Below are 19585 nucleotides of genomic sequence, written 5' to 3' on the forward strand. Positions count from 1 at the left end.
AAATCCCACAATCGTTTTATAATTCATTGCTGGAAATAAATTGGAGGTAACTACTTCTTTTCAGGACAGCCACTGTGTCAGATTAGCACAAAAAACATATTTTTAAGGATTTTTTTTTTTCTTGAGAAATAGTAAAATAACCTGGATTTTACTATCCAAGAGGCAGCACTTCAACCTACACATACAGGGAAACAGAGCACTTTTTTTTTTTTTTTTTTTTTTTTTTTTTTTTTTTTTTTTTTTTTCTATTTGTCATTGCCAGCAGCCCTGCCCAATTCCAGCTTTGAAGTCTAATTTGGAATTTTTTTCCCAGGGCACCAGTCTACAATTTCTTTTTTCCTGGAGCATCCCATGGCTCTGTGGAAACAATGATACATTTGTGCTTCCCAGCAATCACCACTGTTGCAGAGTGGATGTGAGCAGGGGAAATGGCACCTCAGTTGTGAGTAGGAGAGGGGAGGGAGCCCACATTGCCAAAGTCCAGGCTGGGGCCTGGTCCCTGAGGACTGACCTGGGTGTTGGTGGGTCAGAGGACAGAGGGCGAACCCAGCACTGGTGTCATATCTCCACCTCTGCCTGTAGATCACGTGCATTTTGGAGGCAGAGTAGCCACTGAGAAACAGAGGTTGCAGTTAAATGTATTGCTGTCTTTTGTTTTAACTTCTGATTCAGGCTAATTACAACTGCCCTTAACCAAGACTGACCCCTTCCACTCTGGCTGCCCCAAATTAATAAAGACTATTTTGGAGCTTCCCTCTTTGAAAACTGAGGAGCTCCATCATGCAAGCAAATTCATATTTGAGACTAAACGTGCAAGAAAGATGGAGGGTCTTCTAACTGATCAGGGAAATGGAAGGATGGGGTCATGATGGGGAAGAGGTTGCACCATTCTGGTGGCATCTCACTTATAGCTTTCAGGGAATGCTTGTACCAGAGACAACATCTGGCCAGCCAAGTCTGGGGGCTGAGTTCCAGTTTGGGAGGATTAACAAGCAGTAAAGGTTCTTTACCTAAAAATCGCCAGAGAACAGCAGTCAGGTCCTTGGTAGTTACCTCCCCATATCTGGACAGCTGTCACTCCAGGGGGAAGAAAATGCATGTCTTTCTTCCAAATTGTCTTGTGTGCCCATGAGTGAGAAATTATGGTGAAATTCCACATTGCAAACTGACTGCAAATGTGGCTCCCTCTCACATAACCAACCTTCTCATAAGTCTGCAAATTATCACTTGTGCTGATTTCAGGTGACTGAAATAGATTTTTACTACCTTCTGCTTTCTAGTTGCATAAATTTGACACCATTGGGAGCAAGAAAAAGAGAAAAAGGTTTTTCTCTATTTCATCATCTTTCACATTTGTTTTACCAGGGACACCTCAGAATGAACTAGAAGACAAAGCTTCAAGTATGGATCACAACAAGTTATGAAAAACAATAAATAGAGACCCCTACACTACACTTTTTACTTGGGTTTTTTTCAGAGCAGAGCCACTCTAACGCTTGATAAAATTACTTCCTGAAAACCGCATTTTTGTAGCAGTACAGCTATTTTTAGCAACCAAAAACAGACTCTGGAACCACCAACATAAAAAAAAAAGATGTAAGGTACATCAATATCAGCTCACCTGACATCTTGAACTTTGACTCTACACCTGTGCTACCAAAACTAAAATTTTAGTTTATCAGATCTGTCAGAGAACATCCCGAACAATGAATGGAATGGTTCCTTCTAGTGGAATGGTTCCTCCCACACCATTCAGCAGTCTTGGCACTGAGCTAACATAGAAGGGGAGAGCTACTTAAGGAATACAAAACAGCACAGATTTTCCTTAAGTGCTTTCAGTAAGAGATGAAGGAATAAAGTCCAGGGAAGGAAGGTCTGACCATGTCTTTGTCATTGCAAAGCTGTGTCAAATCACTGACTTGGCCCATGTAGATCCCCCAGGTTCTATGTATATGTCCTGGCAGCAGAAATGGTACTGGTTCTGTTTGCTTCCTTTTAGTGCAGGGTATTGGTACGGCATTGACAGATCTTCAAGGTATAGCGAGGGAAAGAGCAAGCAGAGAACAGATGATGATTTTGTGCTGTGCAAGAAAACGTAGTGAACAAAGACCAGTGAGCATATAAATCCCTGCCTGGTCAATTATGAAGTTAATATCTTTATCCATCATTTTTACTTACCCAGAGGTGGGAAATGTCCAGATCTCTGGCAGTTTTGCTGCAGCACAAGCTACAAGACATGCCAATAGCTCTAATTGCTGAAAACCTTGCTGTGGCGATGAAATCAGTGCTTTATCTTCACTCTCAGTAACAGCCAGGGATACTGATATGAAGCCAGAGTCTTTCCTCATGGAGACATATGCCACTGCAGCAACTGGCTTAATCAGCCCTCTGATATATGTGGTCATGGATCAAGCCTCCTCCAACTCTTTACACATCCAACACTCAAAATGCAGATGCCCATCATTTGAAGGCTAAAAATGTTTTATGACAGATTCCTCACCTGGAGGAAGTTATTTCCAAATCCCTAAGCTAGGAACCTGATCAGCTGCTGCTGGGACCAGTGCTGAACTAGTCAGTATTTCAAGCCAAGGCCATTGCTCTCAGCCTTGTGCCAACTCTGCACCAGCTGTGCCTGAGCGCACTAATGCTTCATCCATGCCCTCCTCAGCATACTTGGAGAGATGGTGAGGGAGAAAGAGAAATAAATAATTTCCCCTCAGAATGGGGTGAGGTCCCCTTAAGGCACCTGGAGGAGCTGCTCCTCTGCTCAGGGCCTTCAAGGGAAGCTTCAAGAAGTTCATGAGAAGAGAGAGGGATCTTGCCACCCATTTTGGGCTACAAAGAAATATATAGTTTCCAAAGCAAATGGATGTTCACTGTGGTGTTAGGGGGAACAGACTGCACCTCCACAGTGCAGCCTTTCCACCAGCAGGGCAATGTGGCCCCTGCACATATCACAGGCAAAAGCACCCTGGACATTACCTCCCAAGAGCACTTCCCAAACATGATCAGTAACTAGCTAAGTTTCTGCAGAAGCAAACCTCTGGTTTGGATATTGTAGGATGGACTGCAAAGCCATGGCCAACCAAGCTACTTTTCAGGATTTGAAGAACTGTCTCCATACTGTTTCTTCTGCTCAACACCTTGTGGGCTGAATTTTTATTGGGAAGATTGACTCTTACCAAGAGCCAAATACTCTATGATGTTCATTAACTAATTTGGGGGTTTTTTTGGATAGTGAAGGCCATGTGCCAAGGACAGTCTGCTTTTCTTTCATCCATGTACAGAGATGGGAGAGATAGGTGAGTGCAGATCTTAAAGAAAGGAGTAATAGGTAGTGCTGAAGCAACAGTGGATGACTAACAAGTGGTGACATCACAGATGAATACCTCAGGGCCACTCAAGGAATCATCATCAAAGATATCAGCAAAAATGGGGTTAGTATGTCTTTATAAAATTGTGCATTAACAAAGTTCAATGGCAAAGTTCACTTTATTACCTACCACATGGATGAAACATACAAAGGCAAATCAAGTTAGAATCCATGTAGAGGGACAGAGACCAGTAATACAACAGGGTATGGGAGGCTCTCCCATTGAGTCATGAAGCTCAGAGTGAACCCCCTTGCTTTCTGAACTTGTGACGAAGCCTAACCTAGGGCCAATCTTAGTCTCAGACTCGGACAATTGCTTGTATCAAAGGAATCAACTTGTTTATAAAGGAATCAATCACACAATTTCACTAGTATTAATTTAGCATGCTGTCAGCGACTTACTGAGGATCTGTTGCAAAGAAGGAATCTCTGTCTTGGGTAAGGAAGGATATCTTGATCACAGGTAAAGAATCTCAAACTTTGAGAAGCATCCCAGCTCCAGTGGAGATCACATTTACGCAGCCACACTTTCTAGCAGGGAGAGCTCAATTAGGCTGTCATATTTAGGGGATAAAGCTGTTGGCTCACAGCTCAAGTGCATACAGCGAGAAAGGTAAGCGTGAGACTCCCTGTACCCACACATATGAGTCTTGGCAAAACCACCTGCTCTCCTTGCATTAACAACAAGCTTGGTGTTCCAAGTCCATGTGCATAACTGCTCTCTGGGTCACACTGCCCCTTTCTGGCTTCTCTGGGGAGATTTTGTCTTGCCTATGGCCCAGGTCTTTACCTTCTTTGGAGTTTGTACCAGACTACTGCGAGTTTGGTTAAGGAGGTTGAGTGCGTCCATCACAGGTGAATGCTCTGAGTCTGTCAATTTTTCAGATCTGTCTAGTTTGTCAATTTGTGCAAATCAACATCAGTGAAACCAAGTGAGCTCCATCCACTGGGGAGCTGACCCTTTACTGCAGACATTTCCAGATTCTCAGTTGACATGAGGTTGAAACAGCAGGCTTGTTCTATACCCATCTGAGTGACTGCATGCAAGTGTTTCCAAATATTTTTAAGTTTCTTTCTTGCTTGTTGGGGTTATATATCCTTTGATAGAGTTTCTATACCAGGTTTATAACATCCTTTCATATTCCTTAAAATTTGCTGTAATGTTTGAGAGAGCTCTAATTTAATTTTGCATCGTTTAAACCAGTCATAACTGCAGAGCTGTTATATCCTGTGCATCTTGCCTCAAGGCACAACATAAACGAAAGTGGAGCTAAGAATAGGTCCTTGTGTCTCAGCTGAGGAGAGAAGCATGTGCCTGCCTACATAAGGACAAGTAGGTGGGTTATGTTTCTAAGAACAAGCAACTTTTTTTTTTTTTTTTTTTTTTTTTTTTTTTTTTGTGGAGAAAAAATAAAATGTCAGAAGTGTCAACTAATTTCAGCTGATCTATTCTTCCTGCTTCATTCCTAAGCAGATAAACTGTATATACAAGAAAAACAGACAGACAGAAAATTCTCAAAGGAGAATCTTGTCTTGTTTAAGATATAATGAATTCAGTCTTCAGAGACCATGAAGTCTGAGAGTTTTTAAGCTCTGTAATGTCAGTTGAATAATTATATCACAAAATGCATTTGTGTAGGTGAAGTCCCTCTGGTTTAGTTGTTTTCCTGCTATGAAATGGAAAGCCTCTAGCCACTTGGGAAAAAAAGCACAGGGAAACCAGAGAACATCAAGTTTGTGTAAACACTGCTTTCCACTTGTATTCTTCACCTAAGTCTTAGTGATGAAACACCTTAGAAATAAGACTTCTGTGACACAGACTTCTCTCTCAGCTGCATGTGCAGACAACCTGAGTGAAACATTAAAATAATGAAAAATAAACATGTTGCCAAACAGTTGAGTGTTAAACATGTCATTAACTGAAAATCTTACACTGGGCTGAAATACAGACATTTCAGAAAAACAGCCTAATCAAACACTTTTTTTTCATTAAGTTCATTAAAAATAGAGTATTACTTGAATTGCAAAGTGGCTGTGTCATTAACTTCATTAGGTTTGTTTCAGATGTAGAATATTTTACATTTAGGAGATAAAATCTGGCAACATGGCTCTGTGGATATGGAACTGGATTAAGAATTAATCCATTAATTGGCTGGGCAATTGGGCAAAGTACATAATCCCTCTGAATGATTCATATTTCTTCATCTTTAATACAGACTTTTTATGCACTTCAACTTTCCTGAAGTGTTTTGATTTACACAGATAAAAGACTTATATTAATTACTATAGATGAATCCTGAAATGCCATAAAAGAATTGCTTAATGAAATATTGATTTAAAAAATATCAAGTAAGACTAAGTTCTCGCCTTAGATGTTGAGGAAATGCCTGTGAAATGGGGGTCTCAGATCTTGCTCCTCAGAGATGATTCATGGCTCTGAACAGAGGAGCAGACAGGATACTCAGAAGTACTGAGTTGTTCAGTGGAAAAGCCAAGCCCTGGGTCTCCTAAATGACCATCTGGGACTGCCATTAACAGTCCAACCACCTAAGATGCCACCACTCATCACAGCAAGACTCCTGGTGACTCCAGTGTCTTCAGGCTGCTTTTTTTGTTAAGTGGAAATGAAACTAAGGGGAGTTGAGAGTATAATTTCATCTCTTGCAAAAAGCCTCCAATTGTCTGCTCTGTCACTTTTAGTGGAGAGTGGCCTGGACCTAAAGGTTAGTAACTAATGAGGAATCAGAGAGACCAGAGACAAGGAGAGGAGGAGGAAGCAGTGGTTTCTGATATCTAAATTAGGGAATCAACAGGGAGATGTTTAAGCCTATATGTGCAGAGACGTTTACAGTAACCCACAAACACCTACAGTTTAATGCACTGTGGGTATTTTAGGTGACAGTGGTATGCTGAAGCATTTCAATAATGCAATCAGAAAGTTTAACTATAAGGAAACAGCCTTGTAATAAATGTTTTATCATCAGAAGTGCTTGAAAAGAGGTTGAAAAGCAATTTGAAGCATCTGAGAGGTAGAAAATCATGTAAGCAGTATGCAATGGCTTAAACTAAATAATTTCACATTTTACTCTGACAGTGATGAAATATGACACCTTTATTTTTATGTTCCTATTATAGTCCTTCGCTGAATTTTGTCCTTTTTTGTGTTACTACATTGTCCTCTTATGATTCCACATTTTTGCCCTTATTTTTTATGCTGTTTCATGTTCTGGATGGCACTGAGATAAAACTGACCACAACCGTGTTTACTGAAGCTGCAGTGAATGCTACCTAAAAGTTTGTCAATCTAACTCACTTTACTTCCCTGTCAGAAAAACCACTGGGAAGAGTGGCAAGGGAGAAGCATGGTTAACTCAGATCTGAAGCCCCGAGGCTGCATCTGTCAGCACATCACAGGTCACAGAGCAACTCAGGCAGTGCTGCTCAATCACCAGAAAAAGAGAATAGACATGTGCAAAGCCGTGCTCCCACCTCTGAGTGCTTTCCAGCCTAGATCCATGGTTTCTGAGATGAAATCTGGCTGCTGGGGAGGCCAAAGGCACAGCGTGGCCTTTAGCAGTTCCACCTGCAGATGAGCCCCTGGAAACCACCCAGAGCTTTGGGCTCCAGAGAGTCAGGTGAAGCTCTGAGAAACCCATTACTAGACTTCAGTGCAGCCAGGTATTTTACCACAGGTACAATTTTAACTGCATCCATAATCCCACTGAAGTCTGTAGGGCTATTCACATCTCTCCATTTAGGCACTCTCTCTAAGTACTTTGCTGAATCTGCCCCTGGAAGTTTATATATATATTTTTAACCATGTGTAGACCTCTTACCCCACACAATAGTTTGACAAGTTCAGTTAACAACCTGAGCACCACTTAAGTGACCCAGAAGCACAGTTTAAAGCACAGATGGAAGTCAAGACAGATGAAGTGAAGAAAGATAAAAATTCCAATAGGGTGAAATTCTAACCTTGTATCCCAGCCAGCATCTTAGAGACATTTGCAGTGGTGAAGTGACATTCAGCAGGAGCCTGAGGTACCGAGGTTGGGCATATTATAGCAGAGAGAGCCGACTAAGACATGAACAAAAAAGGAAGAAAACAATAAACGTGCAGTGAATGTCTGGTCGTCCTGCAGAGCCCACCCACAATGTGTTTCAGGGAAGCCTGTGAAAGGCTTGTAGCCTCCTGAACGGGGCACGTGAGTTCTCAGCCCTCTGCAGCTCCATGCGTGGCACGTTAAGAGGGGCGATTCAGCACAACAGTAATGATAGAAGCCAACAATAAAACCTTCACTGCATTTATTGGTTTATGGTGTGAGGAGTGGGGAAATCTCTCATTCATCTTATCTGCACCAAGGCATTTCTGGGTTTTTTGTTATCAGTGAGAGAGCTGCAGGCACAGAGGCTCAAGGCACACTAATCCATGTATTCTCTCAGGATCATTTGAGCCATGTACAAGAGCTACTGATAAAAAGAAATCAAACCCAACAGAGAGCAGCTTAGGGTTCAGTTTTGCCTTTTCTGCTGGTATCCCGAGTGTAGTCCTCCATCTCTGTGACTGCCCTGTGCCAGCTATTTCCTTAGGCTAGCCTGGTCTGAGATCTTAAAACTGCAGATGATACAGAAGCATAAATAAAAAAATATCCCCACAGAAATAATTGAAAAAAGTGATCTAGAAATAGAATGAGTTTTCATCCAGGGCTTCAGTTTTCATAGTGATGGTGGCTTTGATGTGCCTTCTTCAGACTCCATGCTAAATTCACACATCCATCTCATTTGAAAGAGTGGGAGATTTAATCCTGATTTTAGCTCTGTCATTTCCAGGAACGAAGAAGGAAACAGCCCACCAAAATAGATCTGAACTCAAGTCATGAGGTGAAAGTCTAACTCTTTATGATTATTTATTTAGTATCTAGTAAAAGTATAGAATATTCTAGATTGTATCCATTTGATTTCATAGTTCTCTGAATAATGGAGACAAATGTGAAAGCTAGGTTTATTAAACTCTTCATATAAAAACAAAAGTTAGGAATCAGCAAAAAAAAGGAAAGTGTGAAATTTTCACTTAAATTCCCTTTTTTCCCTCCACTGTAATTTCTTTCCCACTATCACTTCAGTGGTTCAAATTCTACTCCACCATCTGTTATGAGAAGAAACAAATGGAATCTGTCTAATTTCTGGAAATTCTGAAACAACCTGGGTAATCTCATTCCAACAAAGAATCTGAATACAAGTCAGCTTTCTGATCTTTATATTTTACAAGAAAATGCAACTGAGATTGATCAAAAGAATGCTTATAGAACAGAAAGCAAACATCCCAAAAGAGTAAATATAGACAAAAAATATACATATACTCCTTCATTGCTCTGCCTAATGTACTCATGACCTCAAGTGACAGGGTACTGTCTCACTCAAGCTGCCAGACTGTGTAAAGAGTCTGAAGGATGTTCACAGCAAAGTTACAGAAGAAAGTTCCCTGAAAACTCTGGATTAAAAGTTAAAAGTGAGTATTGAATCTGTAATCTAACATGGCAGATTTGAAACCATGTTTTTAACCTTGTCAGCTGCCCATGAGTTACACAGCATGAAAAGCATCCCTTCCCTTTGATGGCCAAGGCAACTGTACATCATATTTTCTCAGTGATGTTTGAGGGACACGACAGATGAGCCTCCTTCATGTTCCTGTTCAATGCTGAGAGGTGCAATTTTACTGACAATGCACATCAGCCCCTCTCCAGGAAAAAAGAGTTTTCAAAAAAATAGATTGAGAGGGGGGAAAAAGCCCTTTGGAAGAACTCCTGCACTTTTTCATCTGTATTCCTAACTTAGCTTCTTTCCATGCATTAGGTTTACACAGAGGTAACAGACAAGAGTGAGAAGAAATAGAGCTGTTATTCCTCCTATTAAAGATAAGCCTAAGTAGTTGTGCAAGCACCCTGAAGATTGCTGGTTACATCTACTGTGACTACAGACATCATAGCAAGGAGTCTTTACTTGCAGACATCACATCTGCTGAACGTTGCGGACTTACACTAGTCTATAAAATAGGTAACTGCCGTTCAGGTTCCTTCTGAGGAAGAGCACATTCCGCCAGTCTAGGCACCTGGAAATAAAGCCTGATGGAGAACTGCAGTAATTTCTGCTGGAGATTTCTCCTTTGCCTTACAGGCTTCAAATAGGTGGTTGCTAAATCGCTGTGTAGTGTGGAGAAAATCTGGCATGCAGATATAGAAACACAGCCAGTGGAAGTCAAAAACATCTGAAAGTTTTCTTCCTTAAGTACATTTTAGAGATATACTTAAAAGTTTTCTGACAGCCGATACACACCTCAATTATTCCTTCCCATGTGTATGGTCCAGACAGAAATTATGACAGTGCTGTTTTGGAAATAAATGGGTATAGAAGTTACCTTAAGAGTGAGCTCTCTTAGCATGACATGATCCTGAAGAATAGCACCCAGCTGAAATTTAGTAGTCAGAGCATTTGATTTTGCCACCTCCCTCCTAGAAGCTTGACAAATAAGTAAGTAGTCTCATTGCAAACCAGAATTATTTCAGTTCATAGGAGAGTAGTACTCACAGGCCTGTTTCAGAATCTGGACTGCCTTACCCTGTCATTGTACAAGCAATCCTATCACAAAAGTTAAAGAAAGTATAAAAAGTCAGATACAAGTCAGATAAAATCAAGTGCAAATAAAAACTGCTGCACACAGAATTCTGAGTCCTGTATGAGTGACCCGTTATATAAGAAAAGAAAATGGAAATTGTTTTAGAATTACTTACAAAGTACTAGAAAATGAGGCCTGTAGAGGAGAGGGACAAGAATACAAATTATTCTTTTAAAGTTTTAAATTAATCATTTGTCACCACTGGTCACCAAAATCTTGTGATCTTAAACCATTATTTTAGCTAAAACAGTATTCTTGTTTCAACATCTTCCAGACTGCCAAGACTAAGACATCAACACAGCAGAGGAAACAATTTCAGAAAAAAGTTCTTATTAAATTGCAATAATGAGAAACATCCTCATGGTTCACTGAGGGCCTGTTCAGAGCTACCTTCACCTGCTTCTGCTTCTGTATACACAGCTCTGCTGAGAAGCAAAATACATTATCCTGTGTAGTGGGTTGATCTTCTGTGGCTACTTCAGCACCCCACCTAGCCCAGGTATCTCTGCATACCACTGCTTTGATCTGCTGGTGTTCCCATTTTTTATTTTAATTTGCTGTGGAACAGACACTGGATATCCCTTCTTCAAGAAATCCTATGTGGAAGTGCCCCAGGTTCCCTAATGAGGACAAAATTGGATTCAAAAGACGTAACTATTAAGAATAGACTTTACATAACAAATCTAGACCTCAACTGAATTTAAGGGCCATAATCTTGTTATTCATATTGTAACAATGCAAATTCTTACACAGTAATTTTTACTATCACAATTAGCTTCACTTATAGTATTCAAGGAGGGGTATGATTTTAAAACAGAGGTCTTGGGAAGTGAGTGCTATTCCTTTCTCAGACATCCACTCTCAAAAGCCAGCCTGCTTAGTTGATTTCCCTTGAATAGATTATCTATATTAAAAGATGTACCAAAACACACAAACACTTTGTTTCCCTTTCAATTTGGGCTCCATTTTAGCTAATGAGGCAGACTATGAAGCTGTATTTTGAATACCTGGCTTTTATGGATCAAAGAATAAAAATTCCCTGGCATGTGGATTTTATTACCGTCAGAGAATAGATCCTCTTCTTCTTTTTTACTTATATTACTAGACACCACTGTCCCATGCTGACTTTTAAAGGTTTTTAAAATGGGTCCAGATAACTCCACAGATGAAAGTTGGTGGAATTCAAAGCAGCAAAAAATTTTTCATCTGCCTCCTGCCTCTGCTGACCATTTAACTTTCTAGACCCAACAGGGGATGTGAGCAAGTACTCCCTCTATTTAAGCTGATGTAATGCCTTTAGAATGGATCTTAACAGAGGCAGTAGACAGGATTCTGTAATAGTTTAGCTCCCTGTCCAATTTATCACTTTTCCTTCACCCTCTTAGATATTGCCAGGTCCCTGAAACACTACAGTCCTTTTCACTTCATATATGTGACACTTGATAAATAATTTGATAGTGCTTTGTGCTGAAATGAACTCCACTCAAATAAAATTTCTCTATCCTCCCACCTCTGACCCCACTCCCAACTACAAATCAGCAATAGACCCCAAGGACTAAGGTTATGAATTCATATAAATTTGAAAAGATATAGAAACCAATTTAAGTGATCACAAGAAACTATCTGCCCTTCAAAAAAGACAGAAGCACCAAAGTACTTTCAAACACTCCTCAAGCATAAAAGCTATCCCTCTTGGACATCCCATCAGAGGGATGCTTCTTGGTTATCTTCAAACTTTATCAACAAGGCCATTTTCTATACTCTGTCTGAGTAACCATGTGTCTATAAATTTAAGATTCAGCTTCATCCTTTGAATTTATTTCAGGTCTTTGCAGGGAGAAGCAAAAATCTTTGGGCCTGAAATTCCATGTTGCTTTGCTTTAGTTCAAACAGCCTTTGGCCTCTCCTTTATGAGAAACTCCCTATCACTTTATATCTCTGTAAAAGTTTTCACAGCCTGAAGATGTCTCTCGGGAAAAAGGTGAATTAAGAGCTATCTTTATCCTTAGTGGGCAGCACATATAAAGCAATTCTTCCTTTATGGATCATCAGTGTAACAGAGCAGTATTAGAGGAATAAGTACAGTCTAATATCTGATACTTGGGATCCTACAAAAATAGGGCAAACTTCCTAACAATCAGATCAAAGCTAAGAATAAAGGTTGTACAAATAGTAACACTAAAAGCTGGTAAAAAAAGCCCCAAACAAACAAAATGGGAGAAAAAAAAAGCCACACATATAAACAAGAACCCACACTACAGAACAAAACAAAAACACAACGGAGAGAAATGAGGATAGCAAAAAACTCCAGTTATGCTGTCTGGATGCCAAAACAACATATAAGAGAAACAGCTGGGTGGATAAAGGAGGACATACTCACCCACCCTACACTTTCCCAACAAAGCAGTGCCCAAGAGCTGAGATTAACATGGACCTGAGAAAAAAGCTGATTAGCATGTTGATCCTTATTTACAACACAGAACTGGGAAACCAGGAAACCTTGGAAGACTACACAGGAATTTAAGCCTGAGAGATGTGTCACACTATATGTTCCTGAAAAATAATTATGATAAAAAATAAGAACTATCTCTGGAAGTGAGTAATGTGAGAACAAGACAAGGTGAAGACACAATAAACTCAGGGCTGGTGTAAAAAATGTACTAAATGACATGTCTTGACTGAGAGAAATTTAGTATCAGAAGCTCTCTCCATGGGGAAGAACAAGTAGGTGTCAGAGAACAATTTGAGAAATGGTGGCTTGGAAAAGGAATTTACCTACAAGATAAACAAAGGCTTTTAGTAGGAGTTTAAGCAGGCGTCACAGTACTGCAGCATACATAACAGAATGCTGCCAGAAGGAGTTGAGCCCCACCTGCTTATTCTGCTCTCTCCTTTCTAGGGCCACCAAACCCTAAATTCAGCTTCTGAAGTGCCACCAATGCCTCATCTGCCACACGGAATGGAGCAGCATTGACCTTTTGAAACCCAAGCAGCCATTACACATACCTATATGGTGAATATGGAGATAGGTAGCTATAGGTGAAAAAAAAATGGGGAAAAAAGAGAACTGTGAAAAGTGGAGGGGGCAAAGATGCAAAGAACAATAAAGTCAGAGCTGATGGGGTGGGAACAAGATGCTGAAGCACCCTTAAAAATTTATTATTAAATGAGTCATCCATTTCCAAATGCCAAAATGGCTGTGTCCAAAAAACTGTTCATTAAGCGTCAGGTGAACACTGGGATCACTGAGCTTATCCAATATTTCCCTAGGAACAAACTGACCATAAAAGGGCTAAATGCTTCTGCAAATGGTTAATTCAATGCAGATGTATCCTTCTGCAGCAGGATGATGAATCAAGATACATATGTGGATGTACATGGCCCTGAGTTCACCTGTCTCTGATATTAAGGAAATGGAGGGAAACAAGGAGGGAGCAGACTTTGCCTGGGTGGCATTCATATTCCAAGGAACACATTCACTTCAAGCTTTAAGTGGTAAGGTAGAACCTTACTGTCTAGTACTTTGTGACCTTAGAATACAACTGCACTCAATACATCAAAAATTAGTTTCATATAACCAATCTTCTGCCTTTTTGAGCATACAAATGGGATGTGAGTTGAGAGTTGACATCCCAATGACAGGTAAGAGAAGACAAAATTTGAAATAACTTCTGCAAAACACTTCCCTCCAGCCTAGCCACAAAACTAGGCTCAGTTACACTGGATAGAACCGCTGGGCTCAGCTCCCATCCAGAGGAGAGGCTGGTCCGACTAAGGATTTGCGGAAACTGAGAAAGGCCATAGAAGAGCTGGGCCAATTTAGCACACAAAAAACTGGAATCAAAGGTCTCAGTTGAGGTGTTTTAGGACTGAAGTGCTGGGGGTAGTGGCAGAGCATCCCTAGGACATGTTTCCCATTAGGAACTGCAGAAAAACTGGATGAAAGACAATCTTCGGCTCTTGGATTAGCACCTTAAGTGACACACATCAAGGGAAACTACTGAGGGATTAAATGTAGCTTTGTGCCCTCTGCAGCCATTCCAAGTAGCTTTGTAAATATGCACAGGGAGCCATATCAGGGTTCAATAATGCTTGCAAGCACAGTGACAAAGTCACAATCCAGGTGTGTGAATGTGGGTTTTAGATAGCTTTATTTGGCAGCATTTCCAAGGACCTCTGTATTTTTGAGCTCATCCTTTCTGCAGCCTGTGTTTCTGAGTGCCACTGTTTCTTTCACTTAAAGCAACAAATATTTTCAGATTTCAAATGCAAGTACACACAGACCAGGAACATGGTAGTCTTATGAGATGCTATTAGATCCTTTACAGCATAGTCCATTAGAATATTTCAATTCACTTCTGCATGATTTTGGTACTACGGAGTTATTAGTCTCATAAAACTAAAGGTGTTCTGTGTTCTTATCATTTGCTGATAAGAAAACCATCAGTCTTACAAGCTGAGCAGCTAATATTTATATACACCTTGATTTTGATCATGAACCATATCTTTTAGCAGGAAATTAAAATCTCCTGTGGAAGAGTATAAAAGCCATGCTTACAAAACCCATCAGTTGAAAATACAGCTGACGTCTCTTTGGAGGATTTAACTTGACTGTGTCACATTAATCACCTCTGAAGTAAAGGAATGACTCATAATTGTTTTCCATTACCTTGTGTTTGCTTTTTCAGCATTGCAAAAATGCTTGGGCCAGAACCATGGATCATAAATCTCATCAGACTTGTAGACAAGACTCTAAGTGGTTTTTGCCATGCTATTTTCAGGCTGGCCTTTTCCTTCTGCTTAAAAAAATTTGTTTCAAGTATTGGTATTTCTGAAGCATCAATGTTTTCAATCTTCTTTACTTTTGAACATAATGCTCCCATCATTCCTTATGGGTAGTAAAATTAATTTATAAGGCTGTTCTACATTGTCTTGGACAGTCTCAGACCTATTTGCTTTTCAATGAAGTTACTGAAAACCACTGTGTACTCAAATAAACAGACTGTACTTACAGATAACAGAAGGATCTTCTTGCTAAAGCAGCAAAACATCTGTAGAGTAAAAGTTTACATGATCACTTAAAGAAGCAAGGGAAACATTCATTTCATAGCAGGACCATTTATCTAATAAAGGTGGATTAGATATGTGCCTCGCATGTCCAAAGATCCAGAGGTCCCCTCCCCTCCCCTCACCTCCCCTCCTCATTTTCTGATCTTCTCAGTTGTTTAGCTGGTTTATTTTGCCACTTCCCCATATCACCAGTAGTGACCTTGGGTGTCATTGTGACGGATAGTGCAATTTTATAAAGTATAATCTATTTGTGAATGATTTTTTGCTGACTTTAAGATTTGCACTGAGTCCTTCAAAAGTGCACACCAACAGAGGACTCTTGACAGAAAAATGGCAACTCCTGACACTTCTTTTGAAAAGTCAACAGAGTGCATATGTAGTAAATAGGAGAAGAACATGTAAAAACATTAATTAGAACTTAAAGAGTGTAGGGTAAGTTGTGAGCAAAACCAGTTAGCTCAGTAAGCAAAGGTAAAATCAGTAAAAGATAGAATCTATCAGCAAAGAGGTCAAAGAAGAAACTGATGAGTTTGGAGGAAGGTTTTCACAAAATCCAAGGGAGAACCAGAACTCAAGTTCCTGATTTAGTGGGATGTATAATTTTTATTACGGAGGCTTATAACTGTCCTCAGAGATCATGTTCCTGAAATCTCATGGATTAAAGACTAGAGACTGCAGACAGATACCTGCATTTTTCAGATAATGGGATGTTAGCATGATCCATAACAGTGGGATTTCAGCTAACTTGTACCTGGGGAGAGGCATGGACAGCTATTCCATTTCAAACAAGCTAATCTAAATCTATGGAAATCAACCTTTTTTTTTTTTTTTTTTTTTTTTTTTTTTTTTTCTCTTTAAGCAGGCTCTTCCAAGAAAACAAAGTCTTTTACAGGTCAGCACAGCTGTTTTCCTGTTCTTCCTCATCCTTATGTCCATATACCTGGGGATTACTGCTGCAATGTATTTCCAGACTGGGTAAAAAAATCAGCTTTTAAATACAGGAGAAATATAAGGAGAAAGGGAGAAATAAGAAGAAAAGAGAAAATAAATCCGTAGCATCTTTGACAGGTCACCGAGTCATCAGAAGTACTCTGTAAAGATGAGTGCATATATACATATATATTGATAATCTTCATACAAGTGGTAAGAAGATACCTTGCATTTCTTTATACAAGAGCTACGGATACTTTATCTGGAGGCTGACAGAACTCTCAAGGGCTGAATTTTCAGGGGCTAATACCTTGGATGCACAAGTGGGCTAATGTGGCAGCTGAAGGCTTTCTCTGATTTGAAACCACTGAAATCACTTGACTGAAGATAGTTATGACAATGGGGCTACTCTGCCAAGTAGAAAGTACAGTCATGTCTGCAGCCTGGGTTTGATTTTGGCAGGGCTATGAAATGCAGAATAAGGTACCAAGTTCATGCTTTGTGACCTTGATTAATAGGAGATTTCCTTTCTTCCATGCTGAAATCATTATAATCATTATACCAGAGGGATACGACCTCTTGCTCAGATACTTTTACACATTCATATCCAGGCCCATCTGGAAGGAACTCAAGCACAGATTTTATTCATCTAATACAGTAGTTAAAGCATGAACTTTGCTCCAGGCACCAGAATAAGCTCCACCTTTGGCTTCTCTTTCATACTGAGTATTTCAACTAAATATTAATTTTAAACTTCTCTGTTCTCAGACAGAAGATGGATCTTAAAACTTACCAAATTCAGTGCTGAGAGAGACACTCACCCACCCAAAACCTGGTCTATGAATCCTAGCAAATACAGCCTGTTCAGATAGAAAGACACTTAAATTACTTGAGATGCTTTGCATTCCCATTTGGGTGCTGTTTGCAGAAGCAGTTAAGAGCAGCACTGCCCAGTAGTGTTTGAGGTCATTCAGGACCTTGTATCTTCTGTCTTCACATACAGAAGAGTGCCCAGACTGTCCTGACTACAGATCAAAAGCAAACAGTGAGTAGGCTGCCAGATTTTAACGGGTAGATGCAGGAGTGACATTTGACAGGATACATGGAGATGCAGCTGTGTTGCAGGAGGACATTAACTAGACACTGCAATGAGGATTACACAGTCTCTACTGCCCCAAGGAAGACCTGAGAAAACTTCTCACCTTAAGCATCCTCAGTGACATACTATGCTCTCTTGCTTAAAGGAGACTCTTTGGTTATTTGTGTCCTTTTTGGCTCTTTATATGTATTTTAACTAGGGTGGTTTTTTTATTATGTTCTAGTATCAGATTACCTAAGAAACTGGGATCACTGCCATTCATCCTGTCAGACAGTGAGTGAACACAGCTCTGAAGGTATCAGTTCACACTTACAGGCTTCATTTTTTCTACATTCATCTGATGTACTTCACTTTTGTTGCCCTAAATCTGATTCCAAGGATACTTTAGTTTGCTGCAATCCATAAGGATGATGTGGGGAAACAATGGTAATTTTATTCATATAGGCAGATTGGCTGTAAAGAATAAATTGTATCATTGATGAGCTGAACACAGTGTTTTCTCCAGAAATGGCCAAATAGTGAATAATATCTCTGAAAGGGGATATCCGGAAAGGCTGGTCTTGTTTTACTACTCTTCTTGTACAGATTTTTTCTGGACCTTTCTCAAAGTGAGTTTCAAACTTGGCGTGATGAGAAAACCTCAACAAAAGCTTGTAGGTAAGGTACTACATGGAACCGTACAGAACACTAGCCTGAGAGAGAAGAGATCCTCTTGGGAGCAGAGATGAAGCAAGAGAAAGAAACTTTTCTGTTCTTGAAGCCTCTTTGCAAACTGATTATGAGCTAGAAGTGGCAAGAATTTGCTAGGAATTAGAAGAGCAGAAGATGGTGGAGATCCACCTTCACAAGGCCTGGCTCCTGAGAGAGGTATCAGTGATTCATCTTATGTGCAAAGCACTACTCTGACCTCATTCCTTACATGCAGGAGACCTGAGCAGAACTGCAGCTTGCATGAAGAAAATATTCACAACCCTTCCAGAGTGAAGAGCTAAGCTAACAACACTTAGTCTGACTTGTTTTTTCCAATGTCAGCATCCAATGTCAGACTTTTTTCCAGTCAGCCTCTCTGACCTTTCCCTGATGCACTGTTATCCAGGAAAGAGGTAGAACTCAGCATGGAGAAGTGCAGGGAACAGGAGACATGGTCCAGTCCTCACTCCTGGAGCTTCACTGACCTCACAGATTCATCTGTGCTGCCTGCAAGGATATTGGCTGTGACAAACGCTTTGAAATTAGAAACAAACACAAGAATGCAAACATTATTTAAAATGCTTACTACATACATTAACTGCATAATTTCTTAAATCAAACTAATTTTTTTTCTTTTTTTTTAACAAAGAAGCATTTCTTAACCTTGGAAAGAGAAAAACAGACAAGTACATGACAGAAAACGTGCAGCATTCTCATGCTGCCTAAGAAATGCAATTTATTAAAGAGCTGCCCTACTTACTGACACTATGGATGGGTACTAAATGAAATACAGGCAGCTCACCTGTATGCAGAGCTCTTCGTATCAACCTTCATGGGATGACCCTTCCAATATAGCGCAGATGTGAGGAATCTTGTTAGCACTGTCCAAGGAGTGCTGCTTTCTCTTCCCTTCCCTTGTCCTGAATGACCAGAGGATGAATTCCAAAGAGCTGATCTGCTGCTCCAGTGTGACCAATACCAGAAATAGTACTCTAGAGCTGCCTGTGCTGGCCTGTGTGCACAGCCATCTCAGAGACAGGTATTACATTCATCCACATTTTCTTGAATGTATGTTTTATATAACCATAAAGGGGTAATTAATGTTTAACACCAATGACAATAAGTTAAAAGTGGTCTAAAAATGTGATCATCTTATTAGAACAGCTGGTCAATACAGTTATGCTTCCAGTATGTGTAGGACTCTAAATTGCCTTCCTATGATTTCAATAATCACAAAAAACTATGAAATATATTTTGACCTCAAAAGAAAAAAGACTAATCCTTCTAAGTGAGAGGGACAAGCACTTCCTGGATGCATAAGTGGACACAGATGAACACTACCTGACTTGTAACAGATCAGTAGTTTGTATCTCTTTAGAAACAAAATAATGAAGGGATGAAGGGATGGTGTAACACTTCATTTCAGTTAAAATCACAACATATAATTTGGTCAGATCAACAATAAAAGAGACCAAGGGAAGATCCAACAAAACTGATTAATTTCTATGGAAATTAGAAATCAACTTATTCAATTGCAGATCTCAGTAGTTTAACTTAATTAGACACCATCAACAGAGTATTAGACAGCAGCACTGTGGTTTTACTCAAAATCACTGTTACTCAGGTCAGTTTATCTGCTCCATAGAAAAGGAACTTCCACACAGTACCTGAAAACATTACTCATTTTCATTGGTCAAATAAGTTATAAGAGCTTATAACACAAACTGCTATGATACTTAATCATTGGTCA

This window comes from Sylvia atricapilla, chromosome Z (genome assembly GCF_009819655.1).
Source record: "Sylvia atricapilla isolate bSylAtr1 chromosome Z, bSylAtr1.pri, whole genome shotgun sequence".
NCBI classification, from domain to species: Eukaryota; Metazoa; Chordata; class Aves; order Passeriformes; family Sylviidae; genus Sylvia; species Sylvia atricapilla.